The sequence below is a fragment of the Mirounga angustirostris genome, unplaced genomic scaffold (genome assembly GCF_029215605.1).
Source record: "Mirounga angustirostris isolate CCGP_5_RB_7025 unplaced genomic scaffold, mMirAng1.0.hap1 SCAF_2, whole genome shotgun sequence".
NCBI lineage: Eukaryota > Metazoa > Chordata > Mammalia > Carnivora > Phocidae > Mirounga > Mirounga angustirostris.
In genome coordinates, this window is record NW_026991710.1 from 91,769,797 (window position 1) to 91,789,530 (window position 19,734).

General features: G+C 36.4%; 1 long non-coding RNA gene and 1 pseudogene across 2 annotated transcripts in view; both read right to left on the reverse strand.

Moving 5' to 3' along the window:
- The window catches only part of LOC135363630 (uncharacterized), a 605,080-nt gene that overhangs the window by 307,997 nt on the left and 277,349 nt on the right, over nt 1-19,734 (reverse strand). For both annotated transcript variants that reach the window (XR_010409495.1, XR_010409496.1), the window contains exon 4: nt 875-945. This is a non-coding gene — a long non-coding RNA (uncharacterized LOC135363630). The remainder of the gene's footprint in view (nt 1-874; nt 946-19,734) is intronic.
- Nucleotides 15,369-15,922, reverse strand: LOC123847562 (gametocyte-specific factor 1-like; annotated as a pseudogene).

The window sequence follows — 19,734 nt, forward strand, 5'->3', positions numbered from 1 at the left end:
GAATAAACATCTTTTTTAAGAAATCTATTTCAGATAAGGTCTTTGCGTCCATGCAGTGGGACATTGCTGTCCTCTAGCAAGAGGGAGATGAGCTAGCCTCCCTCCTGGGGGATTCATGGGAATCTGTGGGTTTTTGGTTCTCAAGAGCGTCTACCCAAATATCTCCATTCCATGTGTTTGTCTTTAAGGAGACATAGACATAGGAGACTAGCTGGGCCTATGAATTCAATCTCTTATAACTCTACCAGTCTCATAATCAAACTTCAGGCCTAATTTTCAGTACAGGTGGCTCTCTTTAAATGCTGCTTGTTATAAGAAACATTGTCCCCCCACCTCATATCTTTTAAGTGCTAAAGCTATCACATAAGCCAGTGCCTCCTCTTTCTTCTGTATTCCATCCTTGTTCCCTAACTGCTACAACAATGTGAAAATTCATTCACATAGTAAGGTGTCCAAAGTGAATATATCAACACATTCTATATGTAAAAAAATAACCAATCAGAAGATCTAATGGGAAAAATATTGCATTTACAATACCAATAAAAGATTTTTTTAATGCTTAGTAAATAAATTACTGTTAAGTTCAGCTACATGCAACACAAAGCCCAAATAAATAGTGGCTTAGATACACAAGTGGTTAGTGTTTCATGTGAGAAGTCCAGTGGTCAGCGGTCCAAGACTAGAAGAGCTGTTCCACAGATCCCTAAGAGTCCTGGGCTCCTTCCTGGTTTCTGCTCTAGCCAGAATGTCCCATTCTCACCACAAGAAAGAGAAAAGAGAACATACCTTCTCCCTTGAACACTCCTCAAAGTTGCATATACCACTTCCACTTATATCCCTTTGTCCCAAACGATGGCTCAATGACTAGGCTTACCTGCAATGCGGGCTGTGAAATGAAGCCTTTATTCTGGGCAGACATGTTCTAGCTGAAATTCAGGGCTTTCACTGCAGAGAAAGAAGGGGAGGAATAATATTAGGGGACACCTAGGAATGTTTAAGAAAAAAAATATAAGATCTACAAAGAAGGATATTCATATTGCCTGAGAGATACAAAAGATCTGAACAAATGAAAAGGCACACCATGTTCTTGGGTAAACAACAAGAAAATTACCTTGATAATCCACAAATACGTTGTAATAGCCATGAATTTTAGTGCCTCAAATACTGTAACAAAAACATGTATAAAACAAGACTGTTAAATAGATGAGTAAATAACAGAAACACAGTTATAGTAACCTTTGGCAGAAAAAATAAATAAAAATAAGGTCATAATTATTTTTAACAATAGAATAAATAATATCCAGATGTCAGTTAAGGTCATCTTTCTGTCAAAAATAAAATTTGTAAACACCCCCATTACATGTCAGGCAAATGTTCAATAGCCCCCCCAACACTTCTGCGAATTCCCATGTCTTCCCTCTAGCCTTAGTCTTGCCCTCTGAACCGCATTAGATTCTTGCCTTCTGTTTCATTCTACCTTATCCACTGTGCATTAGCCCAGACATGGGACACAGATCCTTTTCTTCATTGATCTAACAACAGCTCACAAAGGCCATTTTTGTGTGTAGTCAACTTAAGTTAAAGCTTGGGGCAGTCAAGTAGGTAGAATTACAGCCCTGATAAGTAAACTACTTACATATACTAGGCAACCTGTTCCTAAAAGTCATTAGTGTTTGGCTATCCCACCACTGTGAATTTCACCAATATTTCTAGTAAATCTAGCTTCTTGCCTTGTTACATATCTCTGCTTCCTCCAGGAAAACTGTCCTAACGCTTCCCTGTTGCTCTGTTTTTAGGTCTACTTCATTTTGCCTCATCTCAGAAAAGAATTATTTCTCTCTCTCTCTCTCTTTCTCCCCCCAGAGATAGCTCCAACAAATAGCTGGGTAGAACATATCAGAAGGGTTACAATATCACCATAATTTCCATCAGACTCCGTAGAATCATACCTAATAAACAGTGATGCACAGCAGCCAGCTTGTACTGGCTCACAGACACAATTATGTGGACTTCTTTCCTACTCCTGATTCAGTGACTGAGTCCATAAGTAGGTTTAAATCCACATGGTGAAAGTATTTACACCTTGGAAGTTGGCAAACACTACAAATATCAGTGTTTTTGTTTTGGTTTAGGGAGGGGATTTGGGTATTTTTTTGTGTGGTTTTCTGTTGTTGTTATTTTGGATTTTTGTTTGTTTGTTTGCTTATTTGCAGGACAAGTTTATTAGCACCACACAGCATATACTCTAGAAAGCTCTGTGTTTAATCTGTAAATAAAGATTCAAGTTTTTTGACTCCCTCCCACAAGAACCGGCTTAACCCTCCAGGGCAGAAATAAGAGCAGGGCAAGGACACTAAGCAGCAAGATGATTCCTTTGCTTGGATTCCACACAGACCACAGGAATATGATGTTCTGTCTTATTCTAGTCCATGATTTTCTCCATGCAACAATATTGAGTAGAACTGTTCAGGCAATGTGAGTATGCAACTGTATAATTTATTAATTTAATTTGTTAAGTACACTAACCTTATTAGAGTTCAAACTTGAGGACAAAAATAAGCTATTGTACCATATTCTAAAGAGGTTCAGGGCATCAATATCTCTCGCAAGATCTAATGAAAAGTAGAAGAATCAGCCTACTACTGTCATCCAGGCCCCATCCCCACCACACCCCACCCCAACCACCTATACAAAGAGTTGACTGGAGGGAGAGAAGGACAGGTTGTTGAAGTCAGTGGGCTTGTAGTGTATGCAGTATTCATAGGAAAATGTACTTCCCCAGCCCTCAAGCCAAGATGGCAGGAGGCGATTTTCTCAGAGATTGTTAAATAGAATTTTTTTAGTTCCTCCAGAATGAGACAGGTGGCCTTGCACTGGGGGAATGGCTATCTGCTAAGACTTGATGACTTGTCCCTATGAATTAAAGAGAGATGATGACAGTAAAGCAGCCACGACAGCATTTGCTGTTCCAAGAGGACCAGGGGACACCAGAAAAGGAACTCATCTTGAGATCTTTTTGTGAATACCTCATCCAACAAGGCTACCCTCCAGACTAAGGGACTCCAGCATGGGGAGGCTATGGTATATACCACAGTGGATGGGAACTGAGTAGGAGAAATTAGAAGTGTTTGCAACAGAGAAGATGCCCCATGCTCAAGAAATCAGCCACAGGAAGATCTCACAGGATGGTGCAAAGAACTCACACATGCCCATCCATGAGAGATCAATTCTTTCAATGCCTTTCATATAGAAAGCCTCACCACCATTTACTTGCACAGTAATTTAGCTTTCTAAAAGTCCAAAGATTATATGCTCTGATAAGCAAATGACCCAACAGTTTGAGTTAAATATAGAAGAATTAATAGAAGCCTTGAAAGTTCAATCTTTCCTTTCTCCTCCCATTATAATCTCTTTCCCAATAAAATATATACATCATTCTTGGCTTCTCTCAGAAAGTAAAAGCTGTTACAATTGTTTTGTTTTAAATAAAATTCCCCTTCCCAATAATTAGTCATACTGGAGTATGCAAATGTAGAGACAAGAAACCAAATTAACTCTATAAACATACCTGAGGCTGAGGAATTGTACCAATACTCTCTCTCTCTAAATATATATATATATATATATATTTTTTTTTTTTTTTTAATATTTGACTTTGTATCTCTAGGCCAGGTATGTGCTCTCCCTGCCAACCTCATTGGCCCACTTCCTAATGAATTATATTTGGCTGTTCAGCACATTCATATCACTTACCTGATTTTTAAAGGTGTTTGAATTTACCCGAAACAAATGTTGAATATATGGATGCATGTATGAATGTTTCCCACTAAGAGTGAATATGCCTTCTTTTCAAGCATCCATAAAACATTTGCAAATATTGTTTCAAGAATGGGCAAACAAATCAACAGAATATTAAAGACTATCTTAAAACCAATAAAATAAAAAAGATCATAATAGATGGAAAAGAAGCATTGTAAACTAATGTATATAGATGAATTACCCAAAGTTTTTGGGGAAATAATAGTTTTGAGGAACACATTAAGTTGGATCACAATTTTAAACTATCATCCATTAAAATAAATTTTATTTAAAAATAAAAGCAGAAAACAGATGGGAATAATGACTAACTGATCTCAGAATGGATAAATGCTTTCTAAATTTAGGAACAAATAGATCGTTAGGATATGTTGGTTAAATTTATCTACGTAAAATTTGAAGCTCTCTGAAGAGCAAAACCTCACAAGATTGTAAGACAATCCAAACTGAGAAAATTGTTTATATCAACAATGACACATTTAATAATACTTACTATATTAAAATAATGACAACAGTAACAATATATGAAAACTCACTCAAACTCATAAAAAGGACACCAAAACTTTTATTGAAAATGGTCAAATAATATGAATATAAAAATTACATAAGGTGGCATATAAATGACTAATAAAATATGAAATAAATATTCAAGCTATTAAGAGAAATACCAATTAAAACAGAAAGAACCATTTTTTATGTTGTCTGAGTTGTCCTGTTTTAAAGATAACGCTGCCAAGAGTATGGTGAGAAGGATCTTACACATATATCTACCAAGAAGGAAAAACTGGTATAAACTCTTTGGAAGATAATTCAACAACATGAACAAAGATTAATAAATGTATTGCTGTTTAACCTAAAGGAAATAGTTACAGATGAGAATAAAGATTTATATTGAAGGAAGTTCATGACAGATTATACATAAAAGCAAATATTGGAAACAACACAATTTCCAATAATAGAATAATTAAATAATTTTTAATAATATTAAATAACATGGTAAATATTTTTTTGTTTGTTTTTTTTTTAAAGATTTTATTTATTTATTTGAGAGAGAGAATGAGATAGAGAGAGCATGAGAGGGAGGAGGGTCAGAGGGAGAAGCAGACTCCCTGCTGAGCAGGGAGCCCGATGCGGGACTCGATCCCGGGACTCCAGGATCATGACCTGAGCCGAAGGCAGTCGCTTAACCAACTAAGCCACCCAGGCGCCCATAACATGGTAAATGTTTTAAACATAGCATTAAGTATGAAAGTACATATGTCAACTTATAAAAATTCTAAAGCTTAAAAAAACACAAAGGAAACAAAATACTCATATTTAGATAATATAACTATAAAGTTTTATTTTCTTCTAAAAACTGTTCAGTAGTTTCTGAATTTGGCAATATATGTATATTATAAACATTTTATAAAGTATTGCTTAAGCACTGAGTATGTTTTTTCAATAGTTTCAAAATCTCTAATGAAAATACAGCTTTATATCACAGTGGGTTTGGTAATACTGTCACACCACAGAGTTCAAATCCAAAGCACCTATTACAAATCAAGAGTTAGAGACAGATAGAGAGACAAGGAATTTCCTCGCCCTGAAAAAGTGTCCAGTCTAATGAAGAAACAGACAAGAAAGTCAACTACTAGAACACAATATGCAAAGTGCTGTAACTGAGGCATTCACAGCAGTCTGTTGCAAGGTCAGTTGAAAACCAGTGAATTCAGCCTAGAGGAGGGTGTTGGAAAAACCTCCACAAAGAAGGTGACCTTTGATCTGAAGCATTCTTCTTCCTCACTCTTTTCTTCTTACAGTATATTAAAGACCAAGGAGATACAGTAAAGATAGAGAGCCTTCAAATTTGCCAACAAGGTCACATTATGAGGGGTTCTTAAAATCAGCTGGTGAAAGGGTTATTTATTTTGACTATCTTAAATCTGAAAAATCTAAGGCCTCTTCCTACTAGAGGAGGAAAATATCCCCTTGATGGAAAAAGAAATTGGGGATATTGAGGACTTTGCTGCATCTAGGAAGTGGGACTGGGATCCCACACAGAGCAGGGTGTGGCAAAGAGAGATACTCCTCTTCGAGAAAGGACAGGCTGCTCAGCTGCAAGCTATGGAGTGGGTGACTGACAGCCTCCAGCCATTAACTATATCAGGGTCTGTCTCAGCCTTGCAGCTGAAGTCATTCTTATCTGAGGACAGGGGAAGACAATCTAGCCAATGACTGAACAAGAGAGTGATATAGGAAGCTGGCTATTTTGATCCAATGTGGGACCCTCTAAAGGGCAATTGTTGCTCCAGACTTCTCTGTTGAGCTTCATCAGGTCAGCATCACAGTCTGATGGCTCCTTTCTGCCTCCTTCCTCCTTTCTTTCCCCTTTGGCACTTCTACTGAGTCTCCATATCTGCTTCCCAGAGAATCTAACGGTCATAAGGAAGGTGAGTCAAAAAGGCTCAGGGAAGTGTGGGTAAAGAAGAGAAAAGGAACAGGACCGGAAGGAAAAAGAAATTTGGCCTCCGTGAGTCTAACTGGGCCAAGAGCAATGTAATTTTCTTTCTGGTAATGTCCTCTAGGCTGTTGTAGATATTAAAAAGTATACAAGGAGCACCGTGAGATGACAACATGTGCACCAATTAGGAGGAATTAGAACATTGGGAACTATTGCCAGTTGGTTGGCTTGGATGAATAAAAAAGAAAAAATGTACATTGAGACATGGCAAGAATTAAAACTGGAAAGTTGGGAGCTAGACCATGGAGAATGCTGTACTTTATGTCAAATAAATGAACATCTTTCCTTTCAACTTTCTTAAATATGTTCTTTTTGGACTTCCATTATTTTTGTAGTCATATGAGAAGACAATGGAATTATAACATGAACCCAAAGTGAAATTTATTGATATTATCATGCTTAGAGTGAATGTTGGAAATAAAATCAAATATCAGAGGGGCACCTGGGTGGCCCAGTCAGTTAAGTGTCTGACTCTTGATTTTGTCTCAGGTCATGATCTCAGGGTCGTGGGATTTAGCCCACGATGGGGTCTGTGCTCGGCCGGGAGTCTGCTGGAGATTCTCTCTCTTCCTCTGTTCCTCCCCCACTTGCATGTACTCTCTCTCTCTCTCTCCTCCCTCATATTAAAAAAAGAAAAAAAAAATCAAGTGTGGCTGGATGGCTCAGTCAGTTAAGCATTTGTTTTCATCTCAGGTAATGATCCCAGGGTCCTGGGATCAAGCTCCGCATCAGGCTTCCTGATGGGTGGGGAGCCTGCTTCTCCCTCTCCCCAACTTGTGCTCTCTAATGTGCACTCTCTCTTACTTTCTCTCTGAAATAAATAAATAAAATCTTTAAAAAGATCAAATATCAGAGAAGTATGAACCTTGCCAGGACTTCTAAATATCTACTTACCCTTACATCTGTCATAATATTTCAGAGGCACACAATTAGACTATTAACTCCAGTGATCACAAAAGAAGGTGGCAATTTGAGCACATATAAGATTTAGCTAAGATATGTATTGAAAGGTTTTTATCACCAGTGTATTTTCAGATAATAACAGTTTCTCTGTGATATGGTCTTTTCCAGATCAAAGTTTCCAAATATCTTTACAAAACTACATGTAAACACCTATCCAGAGAGCTGTTCTTTTCTGTGACATAGTTTGCCTTTCAGACATGTTACAATCACTTAATCATGACTCACAACCACTTTTATGGACAGCTACATCAAATTGATTGTGGTTTACAAGGCCTAGGAACTAGGCTAGTTCCTCATGGCATTTACTTCACTGTTATCTATCACACAATGACAAAATAGTTAAGTACATAAATTCATTTTGTTTCAAGTGTTACAAAGAACAGAAGAACTAAAACAGTCCACAAGGTATTCTCCTAAGTGGGTACTTTCCAGTGACCCTCATTGGTTGACACTGCTCAATAAAACATTCTTAATACAAATGTTTGTGTCCATGGTAAGGACTCAAATGGGCTTAAGCTGAGAATCACTTGAAAGCAGGGATTTTGTCTTATGTTATTCTCTATATCTATAGTGCCTAGGGTCCCATAGATAACAATTTCTGACTTTTGCTTTAGTTTTGAAAATCAGAAATAACTTCTCTGAAACTAGAATAGCATGCCTTGTTCCAATGACTATGCTCATGGAAATGGAACTAGAAAGGGGGAAAAAAAAAATAGAAATGGAACTGAAAAAGAAAAAAAAAAATCCAGGAGCTTAGTAAGTTACAATTTTTAGTAAAGTTCATTATGATTAAATGGCCCCCAAAAATCCATCCACAGTGGCTTTCTCTCATCCAGTCATACATGTTTAGCCTCTGCAAAGCCTGGTAGGTCATTGGCCCAGCATGAACTTCATGAAGTGTAGATGGCTATCATTTGTAAATACACTGCACTTCCCCAGAATTAATTTCTCTGATGCTAATGAAAGTTTTGCAACTGTGTATGTTTATTAACAAATAGGTTTAAAATATCAGCCATGATTTATTTTCTACCAAAGTCATTTTATAGCATGTTTTCTGCTTCTATCAGGATTATCATCAGTTCAATCAATAGAAATGACAAAATAAATAAAAGAAAAACTATAGATAAACAAAATTACCAAAGACAATAAAAGGTAAAAATGTAAATGTCACTTGAGTTGCCTTCCTTTTCTGTTTCTCCATCCACTCTTCTCCTTTATCCAAGAATTTTTATGAATTATACTGAACAGATCATTGCACTAATGCCCTGACTCAAGCTCCTTGGGAGCATGAGCATGAATTACAGTTGTACAGATTTTTTAAGGGTTTTATCTGAGAGCTTAGCTAGAGATGCAAAATTTGAAATAACAATAATATTTTTAGAAGGATAAATATAGAACTTAATCACCTTAGTAACTGTTCAATATTTATTTTCATACTCTTTAATTAACCACATGACAGTTTACTATAAATATGCATGCTACTATTGACCAAAATGCATAATAAAAATCTATAGACAGTCTCTAACTTACAGTGGTTTGACTTATAATTTTCTGACTTTGGGATGGTATGAAAGCTATCTGCATATAGTAGAAACCATACTTCCAATTTTGAATTTTGATCTTTTCCCAAGCTAATGATTCACAATACGATACTTTCAAGTGATGCTAAGCAGAAACAGCAAGCCAGAGCTCCCAATCAGCCATGTGATCATGAGGGTAAACAACTGATATACTTAAAATCATTCTGCACCATACAACCATTCTGCTTTTCACTTTAGTATCCAATGAGATATTCAACACTTTATTATAAAATAGGCTTTGTGATAGATGATTTTGTCCAACTGTAGGCAAATGTAAGTATTCTGAGCATGTTTAAAGTAGTCTAGGCTCAGCTGTAATGTTTAGTAGGTTAAGTGTATTAAATGCATTTTCAGGTCATGATATTTTCAACTTCAATGGGTTTATCAGGACATAACCCCATTGTATGTCAGGAAGATACGTAATTATATTTGAAGCAGAGAGGTTAACAAGCAAAACTTTATTTGAGAAATCTTCTTGTTAAATTCATCAAAGTTTAATGAAAATTGTGAAATTAACTAGTTAATTTTGCCTCTGACATTCTTCCCAATTCAAGAAAGAATCATCTCCATCTATCCCTAGCTCCCTTTAAAACAAATTATTATGTTTTTCTACTACTAAAATAATATATGTCAACATTTAACATGAGAAGGTGCTCTGTATCTCTGTTATCACTTAATTATATTAACTATATTGATGCATTTATACAACTCCTTCCCCAGAATATAAATTCTTCTAACCAGAAATAGAAACTTTGAGACTCTGGTGCCTTAAACAGTGAGCAGCACATATTAGAGGCACAACATGCTTTCTATTAAACAAATAATAATTAAAAAAACAAAAACACAAGTTCACTACTAGAGTTATTTACTTATTTTCTTGGCATTTCTTCCCAATTTTTAAATTATATTCTTTCTGGATTATTTTTCTAAGTTGGAAAATAATTCTAAAAATTTTTGATAAGAAAACAAAACATTCAGGGGCGTCTAGGTGGCTCAGTCATTAAACACCTGCCTTCGGCTCAGGTCATGATCCCAGGGTCCTGGGATCGAGCCCCACATCGGGCTCCCTGCTCTGCAGGAAGCCTGCTTCTCCCTCTCCCATCCCCTGCTTGTGTTCCCTCTCTTGCTGTGTCTCTGTCAAATAAATAAATAAAATCTTAAAATACATATATATATATATATATATATATATATATATATATATATATATAAAGAAAATGAAACATTCAGAAAGCCCTCAAGAATCAAATAAGTAAATCTCATTGGGTAGAAATGAAGACACTATAAAAGGAAGATATTTCAGAAAGCCAGAGAACTTACTGTCATTGCTAGGACTGTGACACTCTCTACTCCACTTCCTTATAATGTTACCTCTTGACCGTTAAGAAAGTGAGATCTTTACTATAAGAGGAAAGAGATAAAATAGGTAATTAAAGAAGGCAAAGAAGAGCCATGCAATATTAAATGAGAATTGGTAATATTAGTATGAGCTCAAGATTTTTTATATGCGTTTTCTAACTCTATTCACTGGATGGATATAGGAACAATAACATCTCTATAACAATGAGCGCATTTTATGACCAGATCTTGTATTCTAAACACCATTCTCTACTGAAAGAAAATAGAGAAATTTGGAGAAATGCTTATTGCAGCAATAAGTTGGGAATAATACAGAGTTAACCTAAGAAATCATGTTGCACTAGAAAGAAATAAAAGTGCTCAAAGACTAGTGAGGTTGTATTAGTTATCCATCACTATAAAATAAATTATTCTCAAACTTAGGACCTAAAACAATAAATATTTATTATCTCAGAGTTCTGTGATTCTAAAATAGAGGACAGCTTAGCTGGGTCTTCTGGCTTAAGGTCTCTAAAAAGGCTGCAATGAAGTTGTCAGCCAGGCTGCAGTCCTCCCAGGCTCATATGAGAGGAGATACACTTTTAAACTCGTTCATGTGGCTGTTGACAAGTGACAATATGTGTTTTCTCATTACCTGTTATATTGAAAGCTCAAGTTTCTTGCTGGCTGTTGATCAGAAGGCATTCTCAATTTCTAGCCATGTGGGCGTCCTCATGGGGAAGCTGACAATATTGTGTCTGGCTTCCATTAGCATGAGCAAATAAGAAAGGAAGAGATGAATAACAAGACAGAAACCATGGGCTTTTCATAACCTAATCTCAGACATGATATACCATCACTTTTGCCCTCTCCTGTCTGCTAGAAGTGAATCACTAGATCCAACCCCCCATTCAAGGGGAAGGATTATATAAGGGCATGAATATTGAGGGAGCAGGGATCACTGGGAGACGTTCTAGTGGCTACTGATCACACGGATCATATGTGCAAAGAAACAAACTTGAATGAGCTCCAATTAAATTGGCTATTTAGGACAATTTGGTCATCAATAAAAATAAATATGATAATTGATTAAGATGCAATGAATTTAAAAAAACAGTCTATAGCTATTAGAAAAGGTAGACAAGAAAAAATAATTTTTTAAAGATTTTATTTTATTTAATTTAGAGAGAGAGAGAGAGAAAGAGTGAGTGGGGGAGGGGTAGAGGGAGAGAGACTCTGAAGCAGACTATGCACTGAGCATGGAGCCCCACAGGGGCTTGATCCCATGACTATAAAATCATGACCTCGAGATCACAACCTGAGCCAAAATGGAGAGTCAGATGTTTAACCAACTGAGTCACCCAGGCACGCCCAAAAAAGAATTTTGAGGTGACAGAAATATAGTATTTGAACTCAGATTGTCATTTTAAATAGGAAATTTAGACTTCTTTTTTGAAAACTCACACATTATCTTCAATAATTCTATCTTTCACCCAGTTTCTATGGAAAGTTTACACATATATTTGATCCAGTAAAAATTTTGGTCTATCTCTTAAAAAAAAAAGAAAAAAAGAAAAGGAAAGAAAAGAAGGAAAAGGTGGGAAGTAGAGAGGAAGAACAGTCTTATTTATAAAAGAATGCCAGCTTATAATAGAAGAAATTAGAGATTTAGAAAATTATCATCTTGCAACCCCTCAATGTAATAAATGATTCAGGTAAGGATTATTAAAAAGAGCTAAAGGCATTGCATGAAATGTAGTTGTATAACAGGATAGTTACATAATGCCAAAATATCATCTAATATATTAAATATTAATTAAAAAGATCAAAAAGTATGTTTTTTTCAATACTAATTCTGGTAGTCTGCACCTTAGCCAATCACTAATAGTGAGACAATTTTATTATATGCCTTCTGATAAAATGTAATACAAAATATGGATCATCACCTATGAAATATTCTTGCCATAAAGTTTTGAACTTAATCTAGTGAAGCTTTTAGACCACAAATTCAAATTACAGTAAATACAGGGGATAGAGGGACAAATTAAATGATACTATGAGCAAGCAGACAGACAAATCTAGAATGTATGACATCTACAAGAAAATTACCCTGAGTTCAAAAGTCACTGTCATGGGGTAAAAATAAAAGAGAGGAGTCTTGTTTCAGACAAGACTAAAGAGAGATAAAAACCAAATGTAATGTATGAACACTGACTATATTGTGCATAGGAAAAAATATATTGCTTAAGTCTCTGGGGGATGCCATCCATGGAGGTCACAGACAGATAGTACTAGGTTATACAATAGGGTTTATTGAGTGAAAGGTTTAAAACAGAAAAATTATCAGAGAACCCAGGCAGGATAACCAGCATTGTGGATAATTTTGTGGGATCCCCTACTCTGATCTTACACCCTGGGGATTGTAGGAGAAACTGTAGCACCCAACTACTAGGAATCTGACTGTGACAGAGAAGTGGGGAGGGGATTGCAACAACCAGCAGTGGATCTTGGCAGGCCAAGTTCACACTTGCAGTGCCCACATAGTAATCCCAATCAGCAGCTTTGCTCATCTGCAAAACCAAGTTGGGGTTACTCTGACCAGGAAATTCACTGGGTTACAGATCTGCCTGAACAGATACTCAAGTGGGTTTTGACAGCTCTAGGGTCCAGTTTGCCTGCAGTCAGGCAAGGTGTTGAGTCACAGCCTCACACGCTGTGGCTAGTGCTGTACAACCCCATCTGACTAGAAGGGGTACTGACAACTGAAAGCTATGCAGCCCAGTGATGCTCAAGCTGAGAGGCAGGTGAGCAGAGCTGATTATCCTCAAAGCAAAGTCAGTACTGGGCAGGGAGCCCTCCCATACTATGCACAGGCAGGGGAATTAATTCATTGCCAAGGCTGAGGGTAGCTCCTGGCCCCTCCCAACCAGAGAGTTTGTTTGGGAAATTGACAGTAGCCTGAAGAGGCCCTCCAGCTCCTACAAAAAAAGGGGTGTTGAGACATTGTCCCACCCCCTGTGGAGGGTGTCTTCCAGCCCCATCTAAACAGAAGGGCTAGTGAAAATGCCTGAAAGCTATGCAGCTCAGCAGTACTCAAGCAAAAAGGATAGACAGACCTAATAGTTTGCAGAGCAAAGCCAGTGGCCATCCCCCAGTGAACTGTACAGGCCCTGGGCCCTGTCCTACTCTTCTTTCAGGGCAGGGAAGATAATTCATAGCCCCATCTATTACTGAATATGGTACCTGGACTCAACCATCTAGTAAGGCTGACCAAAGAATTCAGGCAACCACAGAGCTCATCCTATAGCCTCACTTGGTGGGAAACAAAGCCAGTAATCCCATCTAGCAGCCAGTGACACACATTCCATCCCTGTTTTCAGAGCTTGAACAGTTGCCTCGCCCAAAAATAGACCATAATAGGAGGCCCTACTTTCCAAGGACATTACCAGCAGACACACTCAAAAACCCAAACTGAGCAGACTGATGAAGAACTGTCTCTGTCAAAGCAACTTGTAAAGTCTAGAAAAAAAGCCCCATTACTCAAATGTACAGATAGCAATGGAAGGAATTCAGGAAAATTAGGTAAACATGAAGCCACCAAAGGAAACTAATCAAGTTCCAATAACTGACCCTAAGGAAATGGACATCTAATAAACAGTCAGAGAATTTAGAAAAATCCTCTTAAGGAAGTATAGCAAACTACAAGAAAACACAGATAACTGAACAAAATTTTTTTTAAATGCATAAAAAATGAAAAGTTGACAAAACAATAGCAACTATCAAAAAACAAAAACAAACAAAAATAAAACATAAATCTTAGAGTTGAAAAATGCAAAAACTGAACAGAAGAATTCGATAGTTTCAAAAGCAGGCCAGACCATGCAGAAGAAAGAATCAGTGACCCAGAGGATAGAATATTGGAAATTACACAGTCAGAGGAGACAAAGAAAAAAAAAAAAAAAAGAATGAAAACATATGAAGAATACCTACGGGAATTATAAAACACAATGAAAAGAAACAACATATGCATTATGGAAATTCTAGAGAAAAAAAAAAGAGAACAAGGAAGGGACAGAAAGTATATTTAAAGCAATAATGGCGGGCACCTGGGTGGCTCAGTTGGTTGAGCGACTGCCTTCGGCTTGGGTCATGATCCTGGAGTCCCGGGATTGAGTCCTGCATCGGGCTCCCTGCTGGGCAGGGAGTCTGCCTCTCCCTCTGACCCTCCCCCCTCTCATGTGCTCTCTCTCTCTCATTCTCTCTGTCTCAAATAAATAAATAAATCTTAAAAAAAAAAAAAAAAGCAATAATGGCTGAAATCTTCCCAAACCTGAAGAGAGATGAGCATCCAGATCCAGAAAGTCCAAATGATTCCAAATAACTTGAACCCAAATAGGGCTACACTGAGACACATTATAATAATTAAATTGTCAAAAGTCAAAGACAAAACATTTTAAAAGCAGTAAGATAAGAGAGAAGTTACATACAAGGGAATCCCTGCACAACTACAGATAGATTTCTCAACAGAACCTTTTCAGGCCAGAAGAGAAAGGAATGACATATTCAAAATATTGAAAGAAAATAGCTGTCAATCAAGAATTTTATACCTGGCAAAGTGGTCCTTCAGAAACAAAGGAGGAATAATAAAGACTTTCCCAAACAAACAAAAGCTGAGAACGTTCATTACCACTAGACCTGCCTTACAAGAAATGTTAAAGGGAGTTCTTTAAGTTGAAGTAAAATAATGCTAATTAACATCGTCAAAACAGGGGTGCCTGGGTGATTCAGTCAGTTAAGCATCCAATTCTTGATTTTGGCTCAGGTCATGATCCCAGGGTCCTGGAATCGAGTCCCACATAGGGCTCTTTGCTCAGCAGGGAACCTGTTTCCCCTTCTGCCTGCTGTCCCCCCTTTCTTGTGCTCTCTCTTTCCCTCTCTCTGACAAATAAATAAATAAAATCTTTAAAAAAATGTAAATTGTAACAGCAATAACCTAAAATGTGAGAGGAAGAAGTAAAAGTGTAAAGTATGATAATTCTATTGAAGTTAGGTTGTTACCATTTTAAAATAGAGTATTACAAGTGTTTAAGATTTTTTTTTTCAGTTTGAAGATCACAGTTTATCTTTCTATAATTAAATTAGGAGAAAAAAATGAAGAACCCACTGGTATCAGGAAGGAGCAAGAGTCTTCTAGGGTCTGGCATTTGATGAGATAGATAGTCACCTACTGTGCATTTCCATTGTTTTTCCATGGCAGAACATACAGTAGAGACTTGGGAATGCACATGCCTGAAGCCAGGTTACTCTTATTTCCACAACTCTGTTGCTTGCAGGGCTATTGTTGACAGAGTAGTTGGCTGTGCCCCAGACCAATGGGGTGCTAGTTTATTGCCACAGATCTTTATTTCAGTCTTCATCACAAGGAGGGCACTGCCATGTGCTCTCAGCCAGAGTCTCTTGTCCAAGGTTCCTGGTTTGGTTGACAACATCCTGCTCAATACAACTTTCATCATCACAGCTTGAGATATAATGACTGATTTTGGCCCAAGGAAACTGATGGCAAGAATTAAAGGGACAAGTAGCCAATTTGTAACATCAAGATGATTCTTTCTGTACTTGATAAGGTGATAAGGAAACCTGTAGACCCTGATCTGGTGTTTTTTATTATGGGGGCATTGTAATAGCCTTTAGGGTCCAGGGAATTGATATAAGTTTCTTCCATGTTGGAAATGAAGGAGCTGAATCCAAGTGTTCAGTGGAGACATGCTCTCCTCACAGTCACCTTCTCCCCACATCTGCACCCCAGCAATGCTCACGTCCAGCCTAAGATATTTTATATAAGCCTCGTGATAACCACAAGAAAAATCTTTTGATAATTACTCAAAAGACTGCGATAAAGAAGTCAAAGCACACTGATATCAAAATATATTAAAACATATAAAAAAGACAGCAGTATAAGAAGCAAGGAACAATGGATCTACAAAACAAGCAGAAAACAATGAAAAAGGGCAATAGTAAATCTTACCTATCAATAATTACTTTAAATGTAAACAGATCAAATTATCAATTCAAAAGATATAGAATAGCTGAAAGAATTAAAAAAAGCAAGATCTAACAATATTCTGCCTATAAGAGACTCACTTTAGCCGTAAAGACACATAAACTGAAAATGAAGGAATAGAAAAAGAAATTTCAAGCAAATAGTAACCAACAAAATGCAGGAGTAAACTGTATGTGTATCAAACAAAATATACTTTAAACTAAAAATGGTATAAACAGAAAAGGAAGGTGATTATATAATGATAAAGGGATCAATACATCAAGAAGATATAATATTTACAAATATTTATGTGCCCAACATCAGAGCACCTAAATATATAAAGCAAAAACTAAAAGAGCCTAAAGGAGAGTAAATAATGATATAATAATAGTTGGATACTTTAATACCCCACACTCAACAATTATCAAGAGATAATCAACAAGCAAACAACAGATTTGAACAATACCTTAGACCAAATGGACCTAATGGACACATATAGAACATGTTATCTAACAACAGCATAATACACATTTTTTTCAAGCATATATGGAACATTTTCTAGGATAGACCATATGTTAGGCCACAAAACAAATCTTAGATAATTGAAGAAGATTGAAATCATGCCAAGTATCTTCTCTGACCAAAATGGCATGAAACTAAAAATCAATAAGAGGAGGAAAACTGGAAAATGTACAAACTCATGAGAATTAAACAACATTCTCCTGTACAACCAATGGATCAAAAAAGAAATAAAAAAAGTTTCTTGAAACAAACAAATATGGAAACACAACTTGCCACAATTTATGGGATGCAGTAAAAGCAGTTCTAAGGAAGAAGTTTATAATAATAAACTTCTAAACAATCTAGTGATGCCTTAAGAAGCCAGGAAAAGAACAAAGTGAACCCAAATTTAACAGAAGAAAGGAAATAATAAATATTAGGAAAGAATTAAATGAAATAGAGAACAGAAAAACAGTAGAAATGATTGACCAAATAAAGGGTTTGTTCTTTGAGAAGATAAAGAACCCTTAGCTAGACTAACCAAGTAAAACAAAACAAAACAAAACAAAAACAAAGGACCCAAATCAACAAAATTATAAATAAAAAGATCAAAATATACCAACAATCTGGACAGCCTAGAAGAAATGGAAAAATTCTTAGAAACATACTACTTACCATGACTAAATCAGGAAGAAATAGAAAATGTGAATATATATTTATTCCTAGTAAGGAGGTTGAATCAATAATCAAAAATCTCCCAATTAAGAAAAACCAGGACCAAATGGCTTCCCTGGTAAATTTTACAAGTTAAAGAACAATAAACATCAATCCTTCTCAAACCCCTCCAAAAAATAAAAGAGAAAGAACACTTCTAAACTCATTTTACAAGAACTGCATTATTCTGACACCAAAACCAGAAAAGGACACTACTAAAAAAACAAAAACAAAAACAAAAGTAACACCAACAACAAAAATATAAACCTGCAGACCATTTGTTATTCCTGATGCATAAAGATGAAAAAATTCTTAATGAAATATGAACAAATCGAATTCAGCGGGAAATTAAAGGATCATTCACCATGACCAAGTGGGATTTATCCTTGTGATGCAAAGATGGTTCAACATATGCAAACCCATCAATGTGATATTAATAGGATGAAGAAATAATCATATGATTACCTCAAAACACTCAGAAAAAGCATTCAATGAAATTCAACATCCATTCATGATAAAAATTCCTAAAAAACTGGGCATAGAAGGAACATAGTTCAACATAATAAAGGCTATATATGATAAGCTGACAGCATCATACTCAATAGTGAAAGAATAAAAACTTTTCTTTTATGACCAAGGATAAGACAAGGGTTCCCACACTTAGCACTCCTGTTCAACATAGCACTGGAAGTCCTAGCTAGAGCAGTCAGGCAAGTAAAAGAAATAAGAGGTATCAGAATTATAAAGGAAAGTAAAATTGCCTGCATTTGAAGATGGCAGGATTTTTTATACAGAAAATCCTAAAGTCTCAACTCAAAAACTTTTAGATCTGTGAGGGGTGGGAAGGATGGGGTGGCTGGGTGATAGACATTGGGGAGGGTATGTGCTATGGTGAGCGCTGTGAATTGTGTAAGACTGTTGAATCACAGACCTGTACCTCTGAAACAAATAATACATTATATGTTAAAAAAAGAAGAAGAAGAAGATAGGAGGAAGGGAAAAATGGGGGGGGGCAATCAGAGGGGGAGACGAGCCATGAGAGACTATGGACCCTGAGAAACAGAGGGTTCTAGAGGGGAGGGGGGTGGGAGGATGGGTTAACCTGGTGATGGGTATTAAAGAGGGCATGTACTTAATGGAGCACTGGGTGTTACACGCAAACAATGAATCATGGAACACTACATCAAAAATTAATGATGTAATGTATGGTGATTAACATAACATAATAAAATTTTTTAAAAAAGAGAAAAAAACTTTTAGATCTAATCAATAAATTCAGTAAATCTGCAAGATACAAAATTAACACAAAAATCACTGGTATTTCTATACACTAACATTGAAATTTCTGAAAAAGAAATGAAATCAATCCCATCTACAACAGCATCAGAAAGGATAAAATACTGGGGCACCTGGGTGGCTCAGTTGTTAAGCGTCTGCCTTCAGCTCAGGTCATGATCCCAGAGTCCTGGGATCAAGCTCCATGTTGAGCTCCCTTCTCTACGGGAAGCCTGCTTCTCCCTCTCCCACTCCCCCTGCTTGTGTTCCCTCTCTGGCTGTCTCTCTCTCTGTCAAATAAATAAAAGCATTTAAAAAAAGGATAAAATACTTAGGAATAAATTTAAATGAGGAGGTAAAAGATCTCTATGCCGAAAACTATAAGACACTGATGTAAGAAACTGAAGAAGATGCAAATAAATGAAAAGGTGCCCCATGTTCATGAATTGAAAGAATTAATGTTGTTAAAATGTGAATATTTCCAAAAGCCATCTATAGATTCAATGCAATCTCTATCAAGATTCCAATGGCATTTAATTGGATATTCACATGTAAAAGAATGAAGCTGGACCCATACATTACATCACTCACAAAAAAATAACTTGAAATGGATAAAAGGTCTTAAATATAAGACCTGAAACCATTAAACTCCTAGAAGAAACTGCTAGAAGAAAACAGGAACAAAGCTCCCTGGCATGGGTCTTGGTAATAATTTTTTGTATAAAATACCAAAAGCACAAGCAATAAAAAATAAACAAGTGGGATTGCATCAAACTAAAAACTTCTGCACAGCAAAAAATACCATCAAAAAAGTGAAAAGACAATCTACAAAATAAGAAACATTATTTGCAAACCATGTATCTGGTAAGGGTTAATATCCAAAAAATACAATGAACTCATACCAACTCAATACCAAAAAAACAAAACAAAACCATAAAAGCAATTTAAAATACGGGCAAAGGACTCAAAGAAATATTTCTCCAAATAAAATATATGTAAGGCCA